Here is a 25267-nt window from a genome sequence, read left to right as displayed (position 1 = left end):
AAAAAAATAATTCTCACATGGCCCATTATATTAGGCTATTGGTGATACTAGTCTTAGTTTGAGGAGAGTAGTTGGAAAGACTTGCACTTTCTCAATTTTCAGACGGCAATTTTGGCAATGTAGTAAACTATAGTCTAATCATATTTATTAAGTACATTTCCGTGGACAGATGAACTGCCCCGTGATTCTGCGCCCATGCGTAGGCTATAGCCTACTCTATGAGACCACACATGGCTACTGAACTTGAAGCAGCAAGCATGATGACAGCGGGTCACTTGCACTTTCTCTTATGTTTTGCATATAGGATATAGCCTACATTTTAGGATGAGGATTTGCAGGCAGAGACAAATACATGGGTAATCAATATTTATTGAAACATTTTTGGACTGCACCTCGACTCATGTTGGTTGAGCCCCTTTCACTTCTTTCCATGATTAATATTCAATTATAGACACCGTACTAAACTATTATTCTAATCATACTTAAGTTCATTTCCTTGGAAAGACAACCCCCACGTGATCCCATGCATAGGCAGCCTACTCTATTGCATTGAGCCCACACATACAGACTACTACAGGCACACTTGATCTCACGAACACAACTAGAAGAGGAAAGGTAGACTGATTGAAGTCGAAGCAGCGGATTTTGAGTTTGTGAATAATGCAACAAATATGTGCTATTAATACAAAAGGTAGACCTATGCTAACCCATGCCTAGAAGAAAGAAGACCGTTGCCAAATAATCTGCAGGATCCCAAAAATATTTTCATCCCATAGTTGTCTGTCTGACCTCCGGCTCCCACCCACTGCACGAAAAATGATGACCGCAACACAAAGATTGATGTCGGGCCCGCAACCCTATACTCCTAGTCAACCTCCTGGTGCCTTCATAAAGATATTTGAAGTATGTGTGATGAACAGCTATTCAGTTACAAGTCTTTCAAATGTTTCATCGACATTTGTTGTCTCGACACAAAATGTTGTCTGGTCTTCAGACATTGTCCTAACAGCGGGGCATCCAGACATTCTTTATTAGCTGGATTGCACACACAGCAGGCTATTTCTCCCAATGTCTTCATTCTTCTCTCCACTCCAAACACATCTCCATCTACGTGTACTATTATCTCTCTTTCTCTATACATCTCTTTCTTCCTTTTCTGTCTCTCTTTCAATTACATCCCCCTCTCCCCTTCCTCCCTCCCTCTCTCTTCTTACTTGGTGGTGTGGTCAGTGTGTGTGTGCGCTGGCCTGGTGAGAGAGCTGGTCCAGACACAGATGAATTTAGGTGATGATTAACGGGAAGACCGGCCCAGGTGATTTCAGCATTCACAGCCCCTCCGGGACATCCTGTTCCTGGCCAGGGTGGCCTCACTTTCCCCCTTCACCACCGCAGCCTGGACCCCCCCACCCCAAGCCTTAATTATAGAAGCGGCTGTGTTGACAACACTTCTTGGTCATTTCCACAGGATGATGGAGGGTGACCTGTGGGTCAGGTGGTGATAGGGCGGCCAGAGGATTAGAAGGAGCGCAGATTGCTGACATCACTTGATTTGTTGGACTTCTACTCCTGGAGCGATACACCTTGTGTCCATGAGTTCAGGAGAGATGGAGAGAGGGAAAGATACGAGCATGGTATATGTTAGCCCTTTCTGCTGTAGTGGGGAGGTGGTAGGATACAAGCATAAGTCTCTGGAGACTTGGAGGAGGTATTGCAATCTCTAGGTTTATTGGGTTGAAATTGAGGTTGCACATTGTGTGGAAAATTACTTCAAGGGTTGGTGAATTCAGAGGTTATTATCAGTAGACCAAAAAACACCAGTAAATTGTTGTGCTTATCCCATACATAGGACCCATCATTTGATACAATCGGTTAGAGTGCCATTCACCCATATGGAAAGGTAGAACACATTTCACAGAAAAATACAGAAATCAAAGTGAAATGGTGCCTTGAATACAATTTCAGGACTTTAGTGTTAGGATTTTTTATTAATGTTGAGAGATGTCTTGACAACTATTCAAAATATATGCTGCTGTTCTTTCCATTCATTCTCCTCCTCGGAGCATCAGCTGCACTAACCTGACCTCTCTCCATCCTGTGGCTGAGCTGAAATAGACAGCATGTACTCTATACTATTCTTCTAGCATTAACTATATATAGTACAAACAGTGAACGCATATCAATGTACTGTAGGTTGCATATCCCCATCCTTCCATGGTAGGACCCAGCCACAGAGGAGGCTTCTCCAGCCCTGGTACTCTTCTCTCTCTGACATAATGGTTGAATATGTCTTTTCCTCTGTCCTCATTAGAGAGAACAAATATCTCTTCCCGTTATGAGACAATGACTCTAGATCCACAGTTGGAAATGTGATGATGCAGTGTTTTGTCAAAGTAGGAGGTATGTGTGTGTGTGTGTGTGTGTGTGTGTGTGTGTGTGTGTGTGTGTGTGTGTGTGTGTGTGTGTGTGTGTGTGTGTGTGTGTGTGTGTGTGTGTGTGTGTGTGTGTGTGTGTGTGTGTGTGTGTGTGTGTGTGTGTGGTGTGTGCGTGTTTGTTTTATGAAGATATCATTGCTGATGAGGATGACGATGATGATGATTAGTGTGGCAATGCTCATATCCATCATCTTCTTTGTTAGTATAATTAGTCACTCTCAGTTGAATATATGCTTTGCGGCATCAGCGAGCTCCAGAGTGAAAAAGAGGGAGAGAGCGAGAGATGCACTGGTTTGGGCCCTCAGGGAGTGTATTGTGTGATGTGTGATGAGTTCATTGTTGTACACACAAACACTCACAAACACTCGTTCTCTCTCGATACTATTTCTCAAACACACACACACCCATGCACGCACACACAAACACACACAAAGTCACACAACCAGAGACACATTTGGATGCTCTGGGCTTACGCAAGGCTTCAATGCCATGAGCTGCGTGCGCCTGCAAATAATGCAACAATATTGTGGAACAGCGCCCACTGGGCCGCAGCATGATGAGACAAGGGATCTCAGTAGTCTACAGAGACTTCCTCTCCATGGCTCCTGCCTTCATCTGCTCTGAGGGGAAGGAAGTGTACTGGTGAAAGCAAGTGCTGGATAGGGATCAACCATATTACTGTCACCTGTTCTTTGTTTCAGTACAGAACAGTGCAGTGAGGGGACGAGGAGAGGAGTCAACTGTAAACACAGTCTGAAAATAAGGACAGCGGTCCGGAAAGGCCTCTACTTTTATGTTCCTGAGGATCAAACACTCCCTTATTAACACTCGTCCCTTTGCATTAATGGATGGAAGGATTGAGGGCTTTACCGGTGTGTTTTTTTTACTCCTCTATCATTTATTCAGTGAGTGGATCCTCTATTTCCTCTCCTCAGTCTATGGTTAGATGTGACTGTCCGCTGTCCCTGGGTATGTGGAGCAGCCCACCCCCCACTGAGTAGAAAGTCTTCTTTTTGGCCCAGCTGGACGTTCGCTCCTCCAGTTATGTAACGCTTGGTTCCTCAAAAGCACCGAAACCTGCCTCAGCAGAGCCGAAAGGGAGAGGAGGAGGAGGGAGGGGGCAGGGGATAGAGCCAGGAATGTAGAGAGATATTTTTGGAGAAGAAAGGGGTTTGGGGAGGTATGAGTTATTTTTTTGTCATGTGGGTGGATAAGATTTTTATGGTTTCCACATGGTTAATGAAAACAGGTTCAGTCTGCCAACATAGTCTCCAGCGATACTCGATATAGGCCTAGCCAGAATTCTGTGTCAGCAATGTATTTTTAAAGGTCTATAGCTGGAGTGGGATGTACTAATAAGAGTCTCTGTGATTCCATGCCTATCCGGTAGAACATTTTCTTTCACTAAGCCCTTGCTTTGGCGGTACTACACTCGCCCCGCTTCAACAAAGACCTTGGCACCCTCTACGCAGTACCAATGCACTCCGCTAGCCACAGTTGCCAAGTGAGGATCCCACAAAACCAAGTGTCATCCAAGCAGCTTGGCTTGTCATTGTAAACACAGCCATTATTTTCTCTTTTTTTAAGTATTCATAATGAGTAATTTTTCCTCTCTTCTCCTTTCAGGGTGAGCCAGCAGCCGAAAGCGAGCAAACGTGAGGATGGCCAGAAACCACGGAGACTGTAAATAAATTGGCAGGTGAGAGCAGAACAAGAGGCAAAAGGAGAGAAAGAGACAACCAGGGGCTACAGGCTAATCCTGGATTAGCCACAGGGCCTGACTCCGCCCAGTCTGATGGGGAGGGGCGGAGCATGGGATTTAGTGACAGGGACATGACTCCTCATTGGCCTGAAGGGAGGTCCAAAGGGTTTCGGGGTGGCCGTTGTCAGGCAATGGTGTCCTATCACAATAAAAATTGATATCTCAGTTCCAATAATCTTCCTTTATGCAGTTCCAGGAAATAACAAAGCATACAGTAGCACCAAAGATGCGCTAATTCCTTAGTCATTGTGGAAGTATGATTATGTAACTAAAAAACAGTATCAAGTTCAAGTATTTGACTCTTGATTACTAAGTTAGCCCCTTGATATTTACTCTCCTTAGCGCTTTGATAGCAATATTAAATGATCTTAATTCTCTGTGTTGTCCCCTATGCAGTGGTGATTTAAGTATGTAAATCTTAGTGGGGCAAACTGCATGCCAGCAAAGCCACGACACAACATAACAATAAAGGATACATTAATTGCACTATCGCGGTGACAAACGGTGCCCACAAACTGTTAGGACCTAAATAAAGCTGTCCCAACAGCAGAGCTTTCTTTTCAGAACCATGGAGTGAATCCTTACCACCGCTACATCTGGCTATCAGTGGAGACTTGTCTGTCAGCGAAACAGTTCATTAACCTTTTGTGACTAGGGGGCAGTATTTTCATTTTTGGATAAAAACATTCCCGTTTTAAATGGGATATTTTGTCACGACAAGATGCTCGACTATGCACATAATTGACAGCTTTGGATAGAAAACACTCTGGTGTTTCTAAAACTGCAAAGATATTGTCTGTGAGTGCAACAGAACTGATGTTACAGGCGAAACCCAGATAGAAATCCAAACAGGAAGTGCTTCATGCCAATGACTCCTTATATGGCTGTGAATGGGTTACGAATGAGCTTACGCTTTCTACGTATTCCCCAAGGTGCCTACCGCATTGTGACGTCTTTTTACATATTTATGTTGAAGAATAGCCGTAAGGGACCACATTGAGCAAGTGGTCACATGATGGCTCCCGCAGAAAATCTTGCGTAAAGTACTGAGGTAGCTATTATCGCTTCTAATGAGAAACCAATTGTCTCTAGGGATATATTATCGAATAGATATGTGAAAAACACCTTGAGGATTGATTCTAAACATTTGCCGTGTTTCTGTCGATATTATGGAGCTAATTTGGAAAAAGGTTTGGCGTTGTAGTGACCGCATTTTCCGGTCGATTTCTCAGCCAAACGTGAAGAACAAACGGGAGCTATTTCGCCTACAAAAATAATATTTTTGGAAAAAAGAAACATTTGCTATCTAACTGGGAGTCTCCTGAGTGAAAACATCTGAAGTTCTTCAAAGGTAAATTATTTAATTTGATTGCTTTTCTTATTTTCGTGAAAATGTTGCCTGCTGCTAGCAGAGCCTAGCATAGCATTATGCCAAGATAAACTTACACAAATGCTTGTCTAGAATTGGCTGTAAAGCATATTTTGAAAATCTTAGATGACAGTATGATTAACAAAAGGCTAGGCTGTGTCTCAATATATTTCATTTGTGATTTTCATGAATAGGAAGATTTTCTAGGAAGATTTATGTCCGCTGCGTTATGCTAATTAGTTTGAGGCGATGATTACGCTCCCGGGTCCAGGTTTGAGAGTCGCAAGAAGTTAAGCCTAACTTATTGCCTTTAAAAAACATAGCTGATTTGGCTGACTTGCTTAACCCTTGTGTTGTCTTTACCTCTCTGGGCAACCCGACACGCAAGCGTCCCACCTTGCCAACAATAAATGCAAATGCGCTTCGCTAATAGCACTCGTTAAAACTCAAACGTTCATTAAAACTCACATGCAGGGTACTCATGCAGGGTACTCAGTTCAAGCTACACTCGTTGTGAATCTAGCCAACAAGTCAGATTTTTAAAATGCTTTTCGGCGAAAGCATGAGAAGCTATTATCTGATAGCATGCAACACCCCGAAATACCAGAAGGGGACGTTATCAAAAGAATTAGCGTAGCCGGCGCTACACAAAACGCAGAAATAAAATATAAAACATTCATTACCTTTGACGAGCTTCTTTGTTGGCACTCCTATATGTCCCATAAACATCACAATTGGGTCTTTTTTTCGATTAAATCGGTCCTTGTATACCCAAAATGTCAATTTATGAAGACCGTCAGATCCAGGAAAAACACCGTTTTTAAACGCAACGTTATTTTTTTAAATTAAAAAGTTGCCTATAAACTTTGACAATACACTTCAAACTACTTCTGTAATCCAACTTTAGGTATTAGTAAACATTAATAAACGATCAAATTGATCACGGAGCGATCTGTATTCAATAGCAACAAGTTTGGAAAACGTAGTCCACTTTTCCGCTTCCATTTTTTCCAGCTGTGGACCTGAAGACCGGATGTGCCTATTACTCATCTGGCCAAGGATTTAGTTGCATCGAAATCACAACACTGGCGACATCGTGTGGAAGCTGTAGGAACTGTAATCCCATCCTTAACTATTATTCCTTCCAATAGACAATACAGAGACTGGCGGATTGATTTTTTCTTCGTCGATTTTGTGATCCGGTTTCCTTGCGATTTTGAGCATGAAATACGTTCTGTTATAGTCACAGACATCATTGAACCAGTTTTAGAAACTTCAGAGTGTTTTCTATGCACACATACTAATCATATGCATATACTATATTCCAGGCATGAGTAGCAGGACATTGAAATGTTGCGTGATTTTTACCAGAATGTCGAAAAAGTAGCCCGATCTCTAACAGGTTTTAAGGGTCAAAAACCTCCACTATGTTTAACAGCACAGAAATCGCCCTAAATGATAATTTTCAACTTGAAATTTGATGACTTTTCCTTGAGTGACCCCATCATTGGAAAAGTGAAACATTGCCTTTGTTCATATTTCCATGAAAGCTGTACACCACCAGGGTACAAATATTGTCTTAGAGTCATTATACAATGATTTACACACCACAAAAAAACACAAAGACACACACACACACACACACAATGAGAAAATTAGATTATGTGTAATACTAATTGAATTCAGCCAGCAACTCATGAAGAGGAAGATCACCATGGTTGGCACAGTTAGAAAGAACAAGCCTGAGCTACAACCCTGCACTCCTCGCAACAAGGGGGAGAGAGGTCTTTTCATCAAAGTTTGCCTTCACCCCTGCCACCACTCTAGTTTCTTACCTCCCAAAGAGGAACAATAATGTGGTATTCCTGAGCACATTGTATAAATGGATATGGCTTTGTGCCTTTGTGATATGGAACAAGATAAACCCTACCTGGATGCCTGATAAGTGGAACAAGTGCCTTTACCTCCTGGAGCAGCAGGGAATGGCACTTGTAACCTCACATATTCAAAGAAGGGAGCGCCTCCCCCACACAGCAGCCTCTGCAGCGCTTGTGAAAGCTGTTCAGGGGGCTGAATCTTGTCCTGATCCACCTGAGGCTGCAGCTGGGGCAGGCAAGAGGAGGAGATGCCAATGCTGCCCCCAAAGAAGGAATGGAAAACAAATAATATGTGCTGCACATGAGAGAAATACATCAGCAAAGTCCATGCACACACACTTGCATACTGTCTTACATGTGTTAATTAGAGTTGATTGATTTATATTCTTCCCATTTTTGTTTTGTATCTATTACCTTATTTTATTATTTTTTATTGTTGTTGTTTATATACCTTGTGGGTGGGGGCAATGGTTACAAAAATGGGAGAAGACTAGTATTTTGTAGTTGAATTCATCATTGCACAGTATATAACAATATATCTCTATGTTGCCAAAAAAGTTCAAGACTGTTATTGTTTCCCTTCAAATAAATGCATTCAAAACTACGTTCTGCTACTTTCTTATGCTATACAATTGCAAGTTCTTGCAAAAAGTATATGTTTACAGCTATGCAATACCTTTAGCAATAATAATAATAATAAACCTCTACTTTAGTAAAGAAAAGAATTATGACAGGTGTGTTGTAATTAAAAAGAGTGGTGTCCACTGATTAAATGCAGTCTTTCTTTCCCAGATATTCACAAAGTTTGTGATGAATGACAGGTTATCTTTTCATGCAAAATAAAAGCGGGTTATTTTTTACACTTAGGACAAGGGGCGTATACAGCACGTTAAGACTACACAGGGGTTAAACAAATGTGGTTTCTACTTTCAATTGAGATGTACAAACTACGGCATAAGGGGACGACGAGTGGATAAAAGGCAATCCGTAATTTAGAATAAGACATTAATGAGCGAGCTAGGACGGACGTAGTCAATATGACTATTAGTTCAGCACTTTTGAAATGTACAGTGACAGAATTCAGAACATGGGGCATTTTTTACAGCATTCTCCCTGTACACCAAGTCAGAACCGTAGGATAAATAAAGGAGGCATATAAAGCAGACACTGAAAGCTCATACAATATTTAATGATTACATTTCTTTAAAACAGGCTATAAGGCTACAGGTGTACCACCTAGTCAGAACAGTAGGCTAAGTTATGTGGGGGAAAGGGACCAAATTATTAGGGTGAGGCACATGGGCTACTAACAGCTTACTACACAACATACACTTAGTATTACTTTCTTAGCTACAGTATTCCTTTCTCCCTGGTAAAATATATCATGTATGCAGAAGCATACAAGCCATTTTTGAACTCACCTTGTTGTGCTGTGCTCACTTGAACAGGAAGGTGGCGCGGCAGTCCTTCTTGTGGCAAATTTTGTCATCAAACTTTGCCATCAGAGGTTGGCATTCACTGGATTCGTGGTGCTTTCAAGACAACTGGGGACTTGGAAAAAAAAGTGAATTATGACGGCAGTGATCTACAGGTCCAAATGAGTGACAGAACACTGAGCCAATCACGGCGCCACTCGGGAACATTGAATGTAAGCAACTCCAGTGTATATTTTGCCTTGTGTTTGAGATTATTGTCTTGCTGAAAGGTAAATTCATCTCCCAGTGTCTGGTGGGAAGCTGAACCAGGTTATCCTCTAGAATTTGACTGTGCTTTGCGCCATTCCATTTATTTTGTATCCTGAACAACTCCCCAGTCCTTAACTATTACAAGTATACCCATAACATGATGAGTCAAGGGGTGTGAACACTTTCTGAAGGCACTGCACATGCTTATAAAAATGTATATAACTGATGGGGTACCAAGCTACATTCCATGCCAAAATGAACTGGTTGATTGAAGTTCCAACAACAAGATGCAGTTTTAAAATAATTGTGTCCAATCTATTTTCCGATTAGGCTACTTCGCAATCTGCTAGTGCCATTTAGAATTGGTTAGCCTAGGGCTACACTATAACCCCCTTAAACATAGACTCGTTACACACTCAAAATATGCAAAAACATTGGTTTGATGAAGACAAAGATAATGTTTTCTTCAGAATCATTAAGCCTAGGCCTACTCACCAAACAGATGTTGTGGCAGTAGTTCATCGTCATGCAGTTTTCGACATGGAATTGTCCATTTAGAAAATTCCAAATAACAGAATAAACTAAATTGAAAATATTCTGTTCCATTTTATTCTGTTATATTACCTTGTGTTTTTTTGACTGTGATAAGGGCTCTGTAAATACGTATACTGTCTGCTAAATTAGCAAAACAAGGCTATGCCATTGCACGGCCATAGGGTTCTTACAATCAAGCACAACTGCTGATGTTACCACATTTTTAAAGATGTTTTCTATGACATAATATCACCAGGTGATATTGTAGTTTCAATAAATAAATATTTTAACAAAATTTTCACTGAGTGTACAAAACATTAGGAAAACCTTCCTAATAGAGGTGCACCCCCTTTTGCACTCTGAACAGCCTCAATTTGTTGTGGCATGGACTCTACAAGGTGTCGAAAGCATTCCACAGGGTTGCTGGCCTTTTGTGACTCTGATGCTTTCCACAGTAGTGTCAATGTTAAGTTAAGGTAAGCCTAAATAAGTTCAGGAGTAAAACATGTGCTTAACCTCTTGAAGCTAGGGGACACTATTTTTATGTTTGGCAAAATAGCATTCCCAAAGTAAAACAGTCTAAAGTTTCCAAAACTGTCAAAATATTGTCTGTGAGTATAACAGAACTGAAAAATCAAACCAGGAAGTAGCTTCTATTTTGAAAACTTCATGTTCCATAGCCTCCCTATGATCCATTTAAAGGGATATCGACCAGATTCCTTTTCCTATAGCTTCCTCAAGGTGTCAACAGTCTTCAGATATAGTTTCAGGCTTTTATTTTGAAAAATGAGCCAGGAAGATAACATCGTGTCAAGTGGTCACTTCAGTTTTGCTCACGCAACAGAGTTTGGACAGCTATTGCTTTTCCCTCTCCTACTGATTAAGATATTTCCGGTTGATATATTATCAATTATATATTTTAAAAACAACCTGAGGATTGATTATAAAAAACATTTGACATGTTTCTGTGGACATTACGGATATTGGGATATTTGGAATTTTCGTCTGCGTTGTCGTGACCGCTCTTTCCTGTGGATTTCTGAACATAACGCGACAAACAAACGGAGGTATTTTGGATATAAAAATAATCTTTATAGAACAAAAGGAACATTTGTTGTGTAGCTGGGAGTCTCCGTGAGTGAAAACATCCGAAGATCATCAAAGGTAAGTGATTCATTTGATTGCTTTTCTGCTTTTCGTGACCAAGCTACTTAATGCTAAGTGTCTATAATGTTTTTTCAGGTGATCGATAAACTTACGCTTGGATTGCTTTCACTATAAAAAATATTTTAAAAATCTGAGACGACAAGTGGATTAACAAAAGGCTAAGCTGTGTTTTGCAATATTGCACTTGTGATTTCATGAATATAAATATTTTTTGAAATATTATTTGAATGTTGCGGGGCTGTTGCTGTTCAGCGGTTGCTGATGACAATTATCCCGCTAAAAGGATGGGTATAGCATCAAGAAGTTAACAAGTCACATAAGAAATTTCATGGACTCTGTGTGCAATAATATTGTTTACCATGTTTTTTTATGACTACCTCACCTTTATACCCTACATATACAATTATAGTCCCTTGGTCAAGCAGTGAATTATCAAACAGAGATTCAACCACAAAGACCATGGCGGTTTTCCGTTGCCTCGTAAAGAAGGGCATCTATAAATAAAGGAGACATTGAATATCCCTTTGAGCGTGATTAAGTTATTAATTACACCTTGGATTGTGTATCAATGCACCCAGTCACTGCAAAGACAAAGGCATATTTCCTAAAGGAAGGAAACCGGTCAGGGATTTCACTGTGGCAAATCAACTTAATGTCCATAATACAAAGTGTTATGTTTTGGGTAAATCCAACACAACACTTCAATGAGTACCACTCTTCATATTTTCACTGTTTCAAGCATGGTGGTGGCTGCATCATTTTATGCTCATGCTTGTCATCATTTTTTTACATAAAAATAAGAGCTAAGCACAGGAAAAAATCCTAGAGGAAAACCTGGTCTTCTTTCCATCAAACACTGGCAGAGAAATTCACCTTTCAGTAGTGCAGTTACCTAAAACACAAGGCCAAATCTACACTGGAGGTCCTTAAGACATTGAATGTTCCATAGTGGACTAGTTACAGTTGTGACCTAAAATTGCCTTGAAAATGTATGGCAAGACTTGAAAATGTCTGTCTAGCAGTGATCAACAACCAACTTGACAGAGCTTGAAGAATGTTAAAAATAACAACGTGAAAATATTGTACAATCCAGGTGGCAAAGCTCTTAGAGAATTACCCAGAAACACTCACAGCTGTAATCTCTGCCAAATGGGATCCTAACATGTTTTGACTCAAGGGTGTGAATATTTATGTAAATTAGATATTTGTGTATTTGATTTTCAATAAATGTTAAAAAGATATATGTTATTGTTTTCACTCTGTCATTATGGGGAATTGTGTGTAGATGGGTGAGAAAAAAAAACATATATTTAACTTCTTGATGCACCCATCACGTTACCGGGATCATTTTTGTCAACATCCACTGAATTGGAGAGCGCCAAATTCAAATTCAAATTAAATTACTAAAGCAATTTAGTTTTCATGAAATCACAAGTGCAATATATCAAAACACAGCTTAGCTTGTTGTTAATCCAAATTCAAAAAAGCTTTGCGGAGAAAGCATATCAAGCGTGTATGTAAGGACACCTTTCTCAGCAGACAAAACATTGCAAACAGATGGCAGCCAAGTAGATTGGTCACGAAAGTCAGAAAAGCCATAAAATGAATCGCTTACCTTTGATGATCTTCGGATGTTTGCACTCACGAGACTCCCAGTTACACAATAAATGTTCCTTTTGTTCAATAAAGATTATTTTATATCCAAAATACCTCCATTTGGTTGGCGCATTATGTCCAGAAATCCACAGGCTTGAGCGGTCACGATCGAGCAGACGGAAATTCCAAATAGTATCTGTAAAGTTCGTAGAAACATGTCAAATGTTTTTTATAATCAATCCTCAGGTTGTTTTTACAATATATAATCGATAATATTTCAACCGGGACTGTAGCTTCTTCAATAGGAGAGAAGGAGAAAATGTCTGCTCCAAGCTGTTGCGCATGCAAAACGCTGCTGGCACCCAGCCATCCAATGACTCGATGCGATCTTTCTCTCTCATTTTTCAAAATAAAAGCCTGAAACTATGTCTAAAGACTTTTCATACCATGGAGAAGCCATAGGAAAAGGAATCTGGTTGATATCCCTTTAAATGGAGCGAAGGCAGGCAATGGAACACAGAGCTTTCAGGAAAAACAGCACTTCCGGGTTGAATTTTCCACAGGTTTTCACCTGCAATATCAGTTCTGTTATACTCACAGACAGTATTTTTGAGTGTTTTTAGAGTGTTTTCTATCCTAATCTGACAATGATATGCATATTCTAGATTCTGGGCCTGCGAAATAGGCAGTTTCATTAGGGTATGTTTTTCATCGAAACATCAAAATACTGCCCCCCTACACTCAACAGGTTAATCTATTTTGATTTCAGGCTGTACCACAACAAAATGTGGAATATGTCAAGGGGTATTAATACTTTTTGAAGGCACTGTATATTATCAATTGTTCTGCACCTTTTGTATATAGATAAATGTCTAGATAAATGCACACATTTTTTTCTGGCCTGTGTTTCATTCAAATATTCAAGTTAAATAGAATTTATTTTGGTGAAGAAATGTTTAAATGTTTAATAAAAAAACATATTTTTATTTTTGCACCCCCCTTTAAGACAAAGTCATGCGACCACGCGTGTGAGTATCTGTTTGTCTGTGTGCTCGTGTGTGTGTTACTGATGGGCTAAAAGCAGAATCACCAGGAGCTTGTGTGTGTACTGAAAATGACGGGGCATGAGAGAGAGCTCCTGGAGCTCAATTAGCTGTTATTAACTAGATATAGGCATTCTATCGTGGGAATGATACTCCTCCATCCATAGGCTTGATGTCTGGATTGCTCAGTTGACTCTGTCTCTTCCTCCATTCTTTGGTATGTGTATTGTAGCTCAGTCAGCATGAGTCATTAAGCTCCCCGATGCACTGTTCCACACAAGCACTTCAAGATGAAAACTACATAAAAAAATACACCTCTGGTTTATATGCTGAAACAGAAATGCAACGGGTTGTTACTGTACCGTGCTTATCCAATTGTATTTGAAACGGAAATCCAAACTCATAACACACCTTTGATTATAGTTACCCCATTCACAGAAACCAAATTGGTCACAAAGGTTATTCAATGCAACACTTCCTCCGTTCTTCACCAAACACCTGGGTTGGTTAGTTGTTGCCCTCGCTGGTAGCCTTTAGCAGACAGCTGTTCCCTGGGAGCTGCCTCTGTCTCTCTCTCTATTCCTGGTCCAGCAGCTGTTGTGTCTGTGGCACGTCTTCCATCACACAGACCAGAGGCTGCTGCTGCTGCTCTAGCCTGCAACCTGGCGGCCCAGGATTGTGACCTCTAGATGGCCGGGTCAGACTTTATGTTGTGCATGGTCACCCTGGCCTCTGCCAAACACCCAGGTTGACAGGACTAATGTGGACAGAGAGAGAGAGGTGCTTCTGACTGCCTCACATAGCCATGAAATGACAGCATAATGTTTAGAGGCCATTTTCTAACCACAGTCACTCGGAATCCTTAACAGGATGAAGCATCACAGAATGGGAGGTACACACACACACACACGAACACACAGCATGACCAAATGCAGACTCACACAAACGCAAACATAGACAGACTCACAAAGGAACACACACACACACAGGACGCAGACTTGGGGATTTTATCCTTGCCTATGTGATAGAGCTATTTGGACATTGATTGTGAAAGAAAACATGTAGGGAGATTGATCTAGACCGATACACATCTCCTGAGTTGTGCCCTCCCCTCCCTCTCCTCAGCCTGAGATGATCGATAAAGCACCTGGGTGTCAGATGCTGCTTAATTGTGGAAATAAATCAGTGACATTAAAGGACAACAGACTACAACAACAGACCTCTCCATTGGTCAGTGAAGAAATTGGTCAGGAATTCAGTGAGGTATACACCATAGCAATGACAAAGAAAATCTGTGTATGTGAAAGAAAGGGAGGTATTGACAGAGGGTATGTGTATGTCAGTATATACGTGTGTGTGATGTGGGTTTGAATGAATGAGCCTGTGTGTTTGCAGTATGTAAACTTACCTTGACACAATGCTCTGTGCCTTCTGTCTGTGTGTACGTTTGTGTGCCGGTGTGTGTCTATATCCGTATCTATTCATGAGTGTGTGTGTGTGTGTGTGTGTGCCTGCCTGCGTGCGTGCGTGTTTGTGTGCATGTGCATGATGCTGTGGTCGTACATGGGTTACAGGGCCAACAGTCTAAATGAGCTCTCTGCCCGAAACTCGTGTCTAAAGAGGCCAATCGGAATTACTGCGCCTCATTTGTCATGAAAATGTGTTGCTCCGGGGTCATTCCCCGACTGGGGGATCGGACGATTGCTCCAGCTCTGTGGCTGGCTCGGCGCTGTAGACGTAGCCCATGGATATGATCCCAGCTCATTTGTATAGTGAATGGGCTGCCCTGCAGACACGTTACATGGTTATTTTCATGCTCCGATGGCCACATCGCCGTCCCTGACACTGGCTGGATGTAGACCGATGGTCAGTGTTGACTCACAAATGAGCCACTGCCAGCCACCCCAGTGGCAGAAAATGAGACATATCATACATATCGAAATAGCGTCAAATAAAAGTGTGCGGTGAGAGTCTGAGTCGTGTGTGGTTGTATATGAATGTATCAGGTGCTTCACAGTAGATGTCTAGTACCTTAAATAATGGTTGTTCAAATTAGCATAATCAAATATGCATGATTATACGTTGCTTCTATATAACATATACTTACTCAGGTGTTTATAGAAGAACCATGTAAGAGTTCATTTAGAACCATCGCAAGGTATCTCTCAAGGGCTTACAAATCCTTACAAATCACAAGGCTCGTTTATGTAACACATAACCTTGATATGTTGCTTTGGTGTACTTTTCTTTTCTTATTTTGATACAAGCATGTTATACATGCAGTATAAGATTCAATGGGTATAGCTACAGTGCATTTGAAAAGTATTCAGACCCCTTCACTTTTTCCACATTTTCTTACATTACAATCTTATTCTAAAATGGCATTTCCTCATCAATCTACACACAATACCCCCTAATGACAAAGTGAAAACAGGTTTTTATAAATGTTTGCACATGTATAAAACTCCCCCAGAAATATCACATTTACGTAAATATTCAGACACTTTGCGATAAGACTCAAAATGGAGCTCAGGTGCATCCTGTTTCCATTGATCATCCTTGAGATGTTTCTACAACTTGATTGGAATCCACCTGTGGTAAATTCAATTGATTTCAGATGATTTGTAAAGGCACACACTTGTCTATATAAGGTCCCACAGTTGACAGTGCATGTCAGAGCAAAAACCAAGCCATGAGACATAAGGAATTGTCCTTAGAGTGCCAATACAGGATTGTGTTCAGGCACAGATCTGTGGAAGGGTACGAAAAAAATTTGGCAGCATTGAAGGTCCCCAAGAACACAGTGGCTTCCATCATTCTTAAATTGAAGTAGTTTGGAACCACCAAGACTCTTCCTAGAGTTGGCCACCTGGCCAAACTGAGCAATAGGGGAGAAGGTCCTTTGTCACGGAGGTGATGAAGCACCAGATTGTCACTCTGAAAGAACTCCAGAGATCCTCTGTTGAGATGGGAGAACCTTCAAGAAGGACAACCATCTCTGCAGCACTCCACCAATCTGGCCTTTATGGTAGAGGGGCCAGACGGAGGCCACTCCTCAGTAAAAGGCACATGATAGCCCGCTTGGAGTTTGCCAAAAGGCATCTAAAGATTCTCAGACCATGAGAAACAAGATTAAACTCTTTGGCCTGAATGCCAAGCATCACGACTGGAGGAACCTGGCATCATCCCTGTGGTGAAGCATGGAGGTAGCAGCATAATGTTTTGGGGATGTTTTTCAGCGTCAGGGACTGGGAGACCAGTCAGGATCGAGAGATGAACGGTGTGAAGTGCAGAGTGATCCTTGATGAAAACCTGCTCCACAGCGCTCAGGACCTCAGACTGGGGCAAAGGTTCACATTCCAACAGGATAATGACCATAAGCACACAGCCAAGACAATGCAGGAGTGGCTTCGGGACAAGTCTCTGAATGTCCTGCAGTCAGAGCCCGGACTTGAACCCGATCAAACATCTTTGGAGAGTCCTGAAAATAGCTGTGTAGAGATGCTCCCATTTCAACCTGACAGAGCTTGAGAGGATCTGCAGAGAGTAATGGGAGAAACTCCCCAAATATACAGTGAGGGAAAAAAGTATTTGATCCCCTGCTGATTTTGTATGTTTGCCCACTGACAAAGAAATGATCAGTCTATAATTTTAATGGTAGGTTTATTTGAACAGTGAGAGACAGAATAACAACAAAAATATCCAGAAAAACGCATGTCAAATCTCTACCAGTTTAAGGAAGAGAACTCTAATCCAAAATGTTGAAATCCCACAAAACACTGACAGTTTTATTTATCAAAAATGTGTTTTCATATTTGTTTCTCACTAAATGTACGTTTTGACGAGTACTGTTGCATTTATTTATTCATTAATTTGTTTAGTCTTTCATGCATGGTGTTTTCCAATTATCCTCCATTAGCATACTCTTCCCAAACTACACTGAACAGCCTCAATTCAGCAGGGCATGGACTCTACAAGGTGTCGAAAGCATTCCACAGGGATGCTGGCTCAAGTTGACTCCAATGCTTTCCACAGTGTGAGGTTGACCATTCTTAATACACAAGGGAAACTGTTGAGCGTGAAAAGCCTAGTGGCGTTGCAGTTCTTGACTCAAACTGTTGCGCCCGGCCCTCTCTTACTATACCCCGTTCAAAGGCACTTACAGTGTTTGTCTTGCCCATTCACCCTCTGAATGGCACACATGCACAATCCATGTCTCAATTTTCTCAAGGCTTAAAAAGTATTATTTAACCTGTCTCCTCATCTTCATCTAAACGGATTGAAGTGGATTTAACAAGTGACATCAAAAAGGGATCATAGCTTTCACCTGGATTCACCTGGTCTGTCTATGCCATGGAAAGAACAGGTGTTCTTAATGTTTTGTATACAGTCCAACAACTTAAAAAAACAAGTTATGAGTTATGTGACTTAAAGCTTAGTCTGTCACTTTAAGTGTCATATTTCCTTCAATATAATACTTTAATAAATTGTATTAAAATTGCTTTGCAAATTATAACTGTAATTTTGTGCCAGAAAAGCTTGTGTTTTGATAGACTGTCTGTCTCTACAGAAGCTTGTACAGCTAATACAGAAAACAGTTATTTCATTGTAAAGACTAAAAAGAAGATTGCATTTTGAAATGTGATTTTGATCCATCAACCAAACCCTTCAATCTCCCACTCATTGTGGACATCTGAATCAGAGAGGTGTTGGGGGCTGCCTTAATCGGCATCCACGGCAAGCAGTTGTTGTTGGGGGTTAACTGCTTTGCTCAAGGGCAAAACTGCAGATATGTTCCACCCTGCCAGCTCAGGGTTTCAAACCAGCAACCATTCGGTTACTGGGCCAACGCTCTTCACCCGCTGGGCTACCTACCTACATATGAAGCTATTGTAATGGTAAAGATGATTCAAGGATAGAGAGGTATTAGATAGGGAAAAATATCTCTCATAGACGTGTCTTGGGATTCAGTGGGAGGAAGGACAGTGAAGAGTATTATACAACAATCTAGTATGCCTAGTAGCGGTATTTCCCTTTGTGATCATTGGCATGGCAACCAAGGACAGGAAGTAAAATGATTCCAACCAAAGAATGATTACTAACGAGAAACAAAGTATTAACTTTCTGCGGTCCCCTGATGAAGTGTATGTGTGTTGTGTGAGTATGTGTTGGGGGCTGGGAGGGGAGGCAGCTCGGATATCAATGGGTGGGGTCTGTTTAGTTGTAGCATGCTGCTATGGGAATCCCATGTCCCTGGGCATCCCATGCTGTAACACTGTAGTGTTTCTCCAAATTATTCACTGTGCTTAAACAAATAGCACAATTTCAGTACCGGTGCTATGCTTGCTGTAGTCATGCAGAAAACAAGTGCTCTGGGTGTACTCAAAAGCAACAACACTCGCTGTTTTTTAATCTGTAGACTTTGCCCCAAAGGGAAATTGTGCCCTCTCTTCCCACCTATCTCTCCATACCCATGCTTTAGATTAACAGCAGTAAACCCTTTGCTTATTAAATACAACCATGCCAGCGATAAGATCTATGGTAATCCTATCTGTTGCATTGGTCACAGTTTTTGTTTTTCTCATGTTCAGTTTGTGCTCATGGTTATGTGAGATGCATAGTGAGAGTAGTATGTGCAGCAGCTAGGGTTGCAAGGGATGGTATATTACTGGAAACATTTGAAGTTTACCAGTAAACTGACAGAAATTTGGCATCGTTTAAGGATTTTATGTAATCTATCACAAGACATCTAGATGGCCCTTTTGTGTACTTCCAATTATCACAGGTGTCTGTAATAATCTCTGACCCTCTCTGTGGCCTAATCACATGTTGAATACAGTTGAAGTAGGAAGATTACATTTAAACTCAGTTTTTCACAATTCCTGACATTTAATCCTAGTAATAATTCCCTGTTTTAGGCCAGTTAGGATCACCACTTTATTTTAAGAATGTGAAATGTCAGAATATTAGTAGAGATATTTATATATTTCAGCTTTTATTTCTTTCATCACATTCCCAGTGGGTCAGAAGTTTACATACACTCAATCAGTATTTGGTAGCATTGCCTTTAAATTGTTTAACTTGGGTCAAACGTTTCGGGTAGCCTTCCACAAGCTTCTCAGAATAAGTTGGGTGAATTTTGGCCCATTCCTCCTGACAGAGCTGGTGTAAATGAGTCAGGTTTGTAGGCCTCCTTGCTCGCACACGCTTTTTCAGTTCTGCCCACAAATTTTCTATGGGATTGAGGTCAGGGCTTTGTGATGGCCACTTCAATACCGTGACTTTGTTGTCCTTAGGCCATTTTTCCACAATTTTGGAAGTATGCTTGGGGTCATTGTCCATTTGGAAGACCCATTTGAGACCAAGCTTTAACTTCCTGACAGATGTCTTGAAATGATGCTTCAATATATCCACATAATCTTTCTACCTCATGATGCCATCTATTTTGTGAAGTGCACCTGTCCCTCCTGCAAAGCACCGCCACAACATGATGCTGCCACCCCCAGGCTTCACGGTTGGTTTAGTGTTCTTTGGCTTGCAAGCTTCCCTCTTTTTACTCCAAACATAATGATGGTCAATATGGCCAATCAGTTCTATTTTTGTTTCATCAGACCAGAGGACATTTCTCTGGCTTTTTTATGGCGGTTTTGGAGCAGTGGTTTCTTCCTTGCTGAACAGCTTTTCAGTTTGTCGATATAGGACTCATTTTACTGTGGATATAGATACTTTTGGACCTGTTTCCTCCAGAATCTTCACAAGTTCCTTTGCTGTTCTGCTGGGATTGATTTGCACTTTTTGCACCAAAGTACTTTCATCTCTAGGAGACAGAACGCGTCTCCTTCCTGAGCGGTATGACGGCTGCGTCGGCCCATGGTGTTTATACTTTGCTTACTATTGTTTGTATAGATGAGCATGGTACCTTCAGGCGTTTGGAAATTGCTCCCAAGGATGAACCAGACTTGTGAAGGTCTGCAATTTGTTTTCTGAGGTCTTGGCTGATTTCTTTTGGTTTTCCCATAATGTCAAGCAAAAAGGCACTGTGTTTGAAGGAAGGCCTTGAAATACATCCAGAGGTACACCTCCAATTGACTCACATTATGCAAATTCGCCTATCAGAAGCTTCTAAAGCCATGACATCATTTTATGGAAGTGTCCAAGCTGTTTAAAGGCACAGTCAACTTAGTGTATGTAAACTTCTGACCCACTGGAATTGTTATACAGTGAATAATAAGTAAAATAATCTGTCTGTAAACCATTGTTGGAAAAATTACAAAACTATAGTTTGTTCACAAGAAATTTGGAGTGGTTGAAAAATAAGTTTTAAAACTTTGTATGGATCAAATCCCGTTAATGGGATCGATTTGAAAACAGCCTGTGAAATTGCAGGGTGCCAAATTCAAACAACAGAAATCTCATAATTTAAATTCCTCAAACATACACCATTGGTGTAATACACCATTTTAAAGATAAACTTCTTGTTAATCCGAATTCAAAAAGGCTTTATGGAGAAAGCATACCATGCGATTATGTTAGGACAGCGCCTAGTCACAAAACCATACAGCCATTTTCCAGCCAAAGAGAGTCACAAAAAGCAAAAAGTAGAAATAGAGATACAGAGATAAAAATGAATCACTAACCTTTGATGATCTTCATCAGATGGCACTCATAGGACTTCGTGTTACACAATATATGAATGTTTTGTTCGATAAAGTTCGTATTTATATCCAAAAATCTCAGTTTACATTGGCGCGTTATGTTCAGTAATATTTTACCTCCAAAGCATCCAGTGATTTTGAAGAGAGCCACATCAATTTACAGAAATACTCATCATAAACTTTGATAAAAGATACAGGTGTTATATATAGGATTAAAGATAAACTTCTCCTTAATGCAACCACTGTGTCAGATTTCAAAAAAGATTTACGGCGAAAGCACACATAATCTGAGTACAGCGCTCAAAACAAGCCATTACAGTTACCCGCCAAGTTGTGGAGTCAACAAAAGTCAGAAATAGCTTCATAAATATTCACTTGCCTTTGATGATCTTCATTGGAATGCACTCCCAGGAATCCCAGTTCCACTATAAATGTTGGTTTTGTTCGATAAAGTCCATCTTTATATCCAAATACCTCCGTTTTGTTCGCACCTTTAGTTCACTAATCCAAATGCACAATGCGCGGGTACTAAGTCCAGACGAAAAGTCAAAAAAGTTCCATTAATGTTCGTAGAAACATGTCAAACGATGTATATAATCAATCTTTAGGATGTTTTTATCATGAATCGTCAATAATATACCAACCAACAATTCCGTTGTCATTAGAAAGGAAAGTGAACGACCGTCGCACTCACGGCCACGCGCGAGACACAACTAATGGCTTTCAGGCTGACCACTTGTTGAAACAGCTCTTATTCGCTCCCCTTTCACAATAGAAGCCTGAAACAAATTTCTAAAGACTGTTGACATCTACTGGAAGCATTAGGAAGTGCAATCTGACCCCATTTACACTGGATTTTGGATAGGCAATCACTTGAAAAACTACAAACCTCAAATTTCACACCTCCTGGTTGGATTGTTCTCAGTTTTTTGCCTGCCATATGAGTTATGTTATACTCACAGACATCATTCTAACAATTCTAAAAACTTCAGAGTGTTTCCTGTCCAAATCTACTAATAATATGCATATCCTAGCTTCTTCTTACTTTGGGCATGTTTTTCATCTAGATGTGAAAATACTGCCCCTATCCCAAAGAAGTTTTAATGACTCCAACCTAAGTGTATGTAAACTTCCGACTTCAACTGTAAATGAAATAATTGAATAAGATGACAAAAAATATATAAAATGACAATGCTGTAAGACATTGTTCTAAATATAAACCATCAACTTACCATTGGTGTTTAATGTGAGTGTTTCAGAATGAAATATCCTTTATATATTCTTTTACACACTTTTCATTTGTTTGACCAGATTATGTTAATATGTACTTGATTTCAATGTTTTGGCATCAAACTGGTGGCAGTTGTGAAAAAAGTCAATATTTGAAAGAGTTGCAGAGTTAATAAAAAAAATTATGCAAATATTGATTAGATGCATTTTCATTAGATAGGCTATTTGCTCTTGAACCATATAGTCGATCTACTAGAAACTCATGTACAGTATGGACACAGATGTAATACATTATTAATATATATTAATGTTTTTAAAGAATAAATTCCCAAAGTTACAATAGATATACATAAATATCTGTATTTATTATGGATCCCCATTATCTGCTGGCAGCTACTCTTTCTGGGGTCCAGCAAAATTAATACAGTTACACATTTTAAAAACATTACAATACATTTATAACAGATTTCACAACACATTAAGTGTGTGCCCTCAGGCCTCTACTCTGCTAGCACATATCTATAACACAAAATCCATGTGTACATGTGTGTATAGTGCGTATTTTATTGTGTATTTGTATGTAAATGTCTATGTTTGTGTTGCTTCACAGTCCCTGCTGTTCCTTAAGTTGTATTTTTTTTTATCTGTTTTTTTTATCTAATTCTACTGCTGGCATGATTTATTTGATGTGGAATAGAGTTCCATGTAATCATGGCTCTATGTAATACTGTGCGCATCCCATAGTCTGTTCTGGATGTAGGGACTTGACGAGATTCTGGTGGCTTGTCTTGTGGGGTATGCATGGGTGTCTGAGTTGTGTGCCAGTAGTTTAACTGACAGCTCGGTGCATTCAACATGTTAATACCTCTCACAAATACATGTAGATACTATTGATTACCAAGATACAAGCAGATACTGTTGATGACCAAAATGACAAAAGATTCCGGTAACTTTGGTATACAGCAGGTTCCACACTTCTAGCAACAATCCTTCTCAGGGACTTACCGTCCCAGAAAACATCCCTTGACAGCTCAAATTCAATCAAATCCACCACAGCAATGTTAGCATCATTTTACATGGTGTTAACAATAGGATTTGAAATATGGGTAAAAGAGAGAAAAAATACAGGAAAATGAGCTCCTGTTTAAATACTGCATTGCGAGTGTGATTGATTTGGTATTTTTGGTCCCCTGTTCTCTCCTGTTATTGGAGTACTGTGTAAAACGTCAGGCTCTGCCAGAGCTGACCTGATTCAGTTTTGCATCTCATTAATGTGTGTCTCTCTGTAGGCACCTCACAGTGCCATCATGTAATTTCCTTCCACCATCCATAGGCAGTCCCAGCCCGCCTCCTCCCTCACAGAACATCTTCTGGGTCCCCAACATCCTCCTTCTCCTATCCTCTCATACCATCCATGTTATCCATATCACATGCCAAGCTCTGTCAAAACCCCACCATGTGACTAGCAGTCATGACAAAAAAAACTCATCATGATTGCGCGCTGAAGCGATGACCAAGTGGAAAAAGCCTCAGCAGCATTTTTCGCTGGTTTCTTCTCTCTCTTTTATCTCTGCTCTATGGCAGCCATGAATGTCCTTTTGACATAGTGCTCCTTGCCCAATGTAGAAGCAGACAACCTTGTATCTTTGTGTGCTGCTGTTACGGGGGCTGGGGGGGTTGTGTGTGAGTTACTGTGCTTGTGTTTATGTACACATGCATGTGCCTTTGTGCAGGCATACTTTAGTGTGTGTGTATATATGTTTGTATGTGTGTGTGTGTTTCCCTGATTCTCAGGTTCATCGAGGAAGGTATCTGACAGGCCAGGGTGGGCTGAGCTCACTGAGCAAGGTGTCCTTTGTGTTTGTGAAGTATGAGCCCCTCCACTGGAGGGATATTGATTTGGTGTATCATGCAAAAGATGGGCCTTTTGTTTTTGCCGCTGCCAAAGTCTATTTCCACTTGGTTGCCTCCAGGTGCTGCGTTGACAGGTCCTCCTATCATGTCCAAAAGAGCGAGAGAGAGAGAGAGAGGGAGAGGGTGTGAGGCAGGATCATACCAGGATTCTGTGAGTAGTTGTGCCGTGTCCTGTGGGCTGTAATAGAAATGGCAGTGTTTTCAGGCACTGTGTGACTAATGCTTCCAGTCAAACAGAGTTAGGTTACATCTACAGTTTGCATACTATTTACATTATGCAGTTACCAGTTATAGGTAGGTGTATATCAAAGGTAAAGTGTATATCAAATGAAACATTGAAATTGGTTCAGATTATTGCAGATAATATTTATATTTTAACCTTAAAAAAGAACATCACTTCACTCACTACGTAGCCTTTCATTTTCTGATTCAGCCATTGACAAATCACATGGAAGCTACTTTATTTGAAACATTATTAAACATGTGAATGATGTAATCCATACTCAGGATGAAGAAGATAACCCATCTCTAAATATGTGGTAAGAACTAGACCGACCGGCTCGATTCGGTCTTATGTAGCAAAATTTGAAATTGTGTATTTAAAAAAAATTGTATATCATACACTACAGCTAAGGAACAATGGGACAGTAATTCTGATTTCACAGTTGAAAGAAATCTTGTAACCCCACTTTTGAGAAAATGGCCCTTGAATATTTGGGTACACCTACTGAAGAGCTCGTCTTTGTCTAAACCCATTCAGCATCATTCACACCCTCTTAAGTCTTAGCCACACCCATATTTTAAGGACTCACATGTGAGGCCATGAGGTAAACAAACAGTATATCAAATGAAATTGAAGTTTATTTGTCACATGCACAGGATACAAAGGTGTAAACATTACAGTGGTTACTTGCATAGTAACGATATCAAAAACAGAAAGTGTCCAGATAAAAAATATTGTATAAATATTTTATCATTATTAGATGACGCTTACCTGACACAC

General features: G+C 40.4%; 1 protein-coding gene across 1 annotated transcript in view; it reads left to right on the top strand.

Annotated features, from left to right (window-relative positions):
• The window catches only part of LOC135509238 (leucine-rich repeat-containing protein 4C-like), a 103519-nt gene that overhangs the window by 64237 nt on the left and 14015 nt on the right, over positions 1–25267 (top strand). The window contains exon 2 of the mRNA XM_064929726.1: positions 4059–4131. The gene's annotated coding sequence lies outside the window, so the exon portion shown is untranslated. The remainder of the gene's footprint in view (positions 1–4058; positions 4132–25267) is intronic.

This window comes from Oncorhynchus masou, chromosome 22, assembly GCF_036934945.1.
Source record: "Oncorhynchus masou masou isolate Uvic2021 chromosome 22, UVic_Omas_1.1, whole genome shotgun sequence".
Taxonomy (NCBI): domain Eukaryota; kingdom Metazoa; phylum Chordata; class Actinopteri; order Salmoniformes; family Salmonidae; genus Oncorhynchus; species Oncorhynchus masou.
This window is presented reverse-complemented; position numbering and strand designations above follow the sequence as displayed.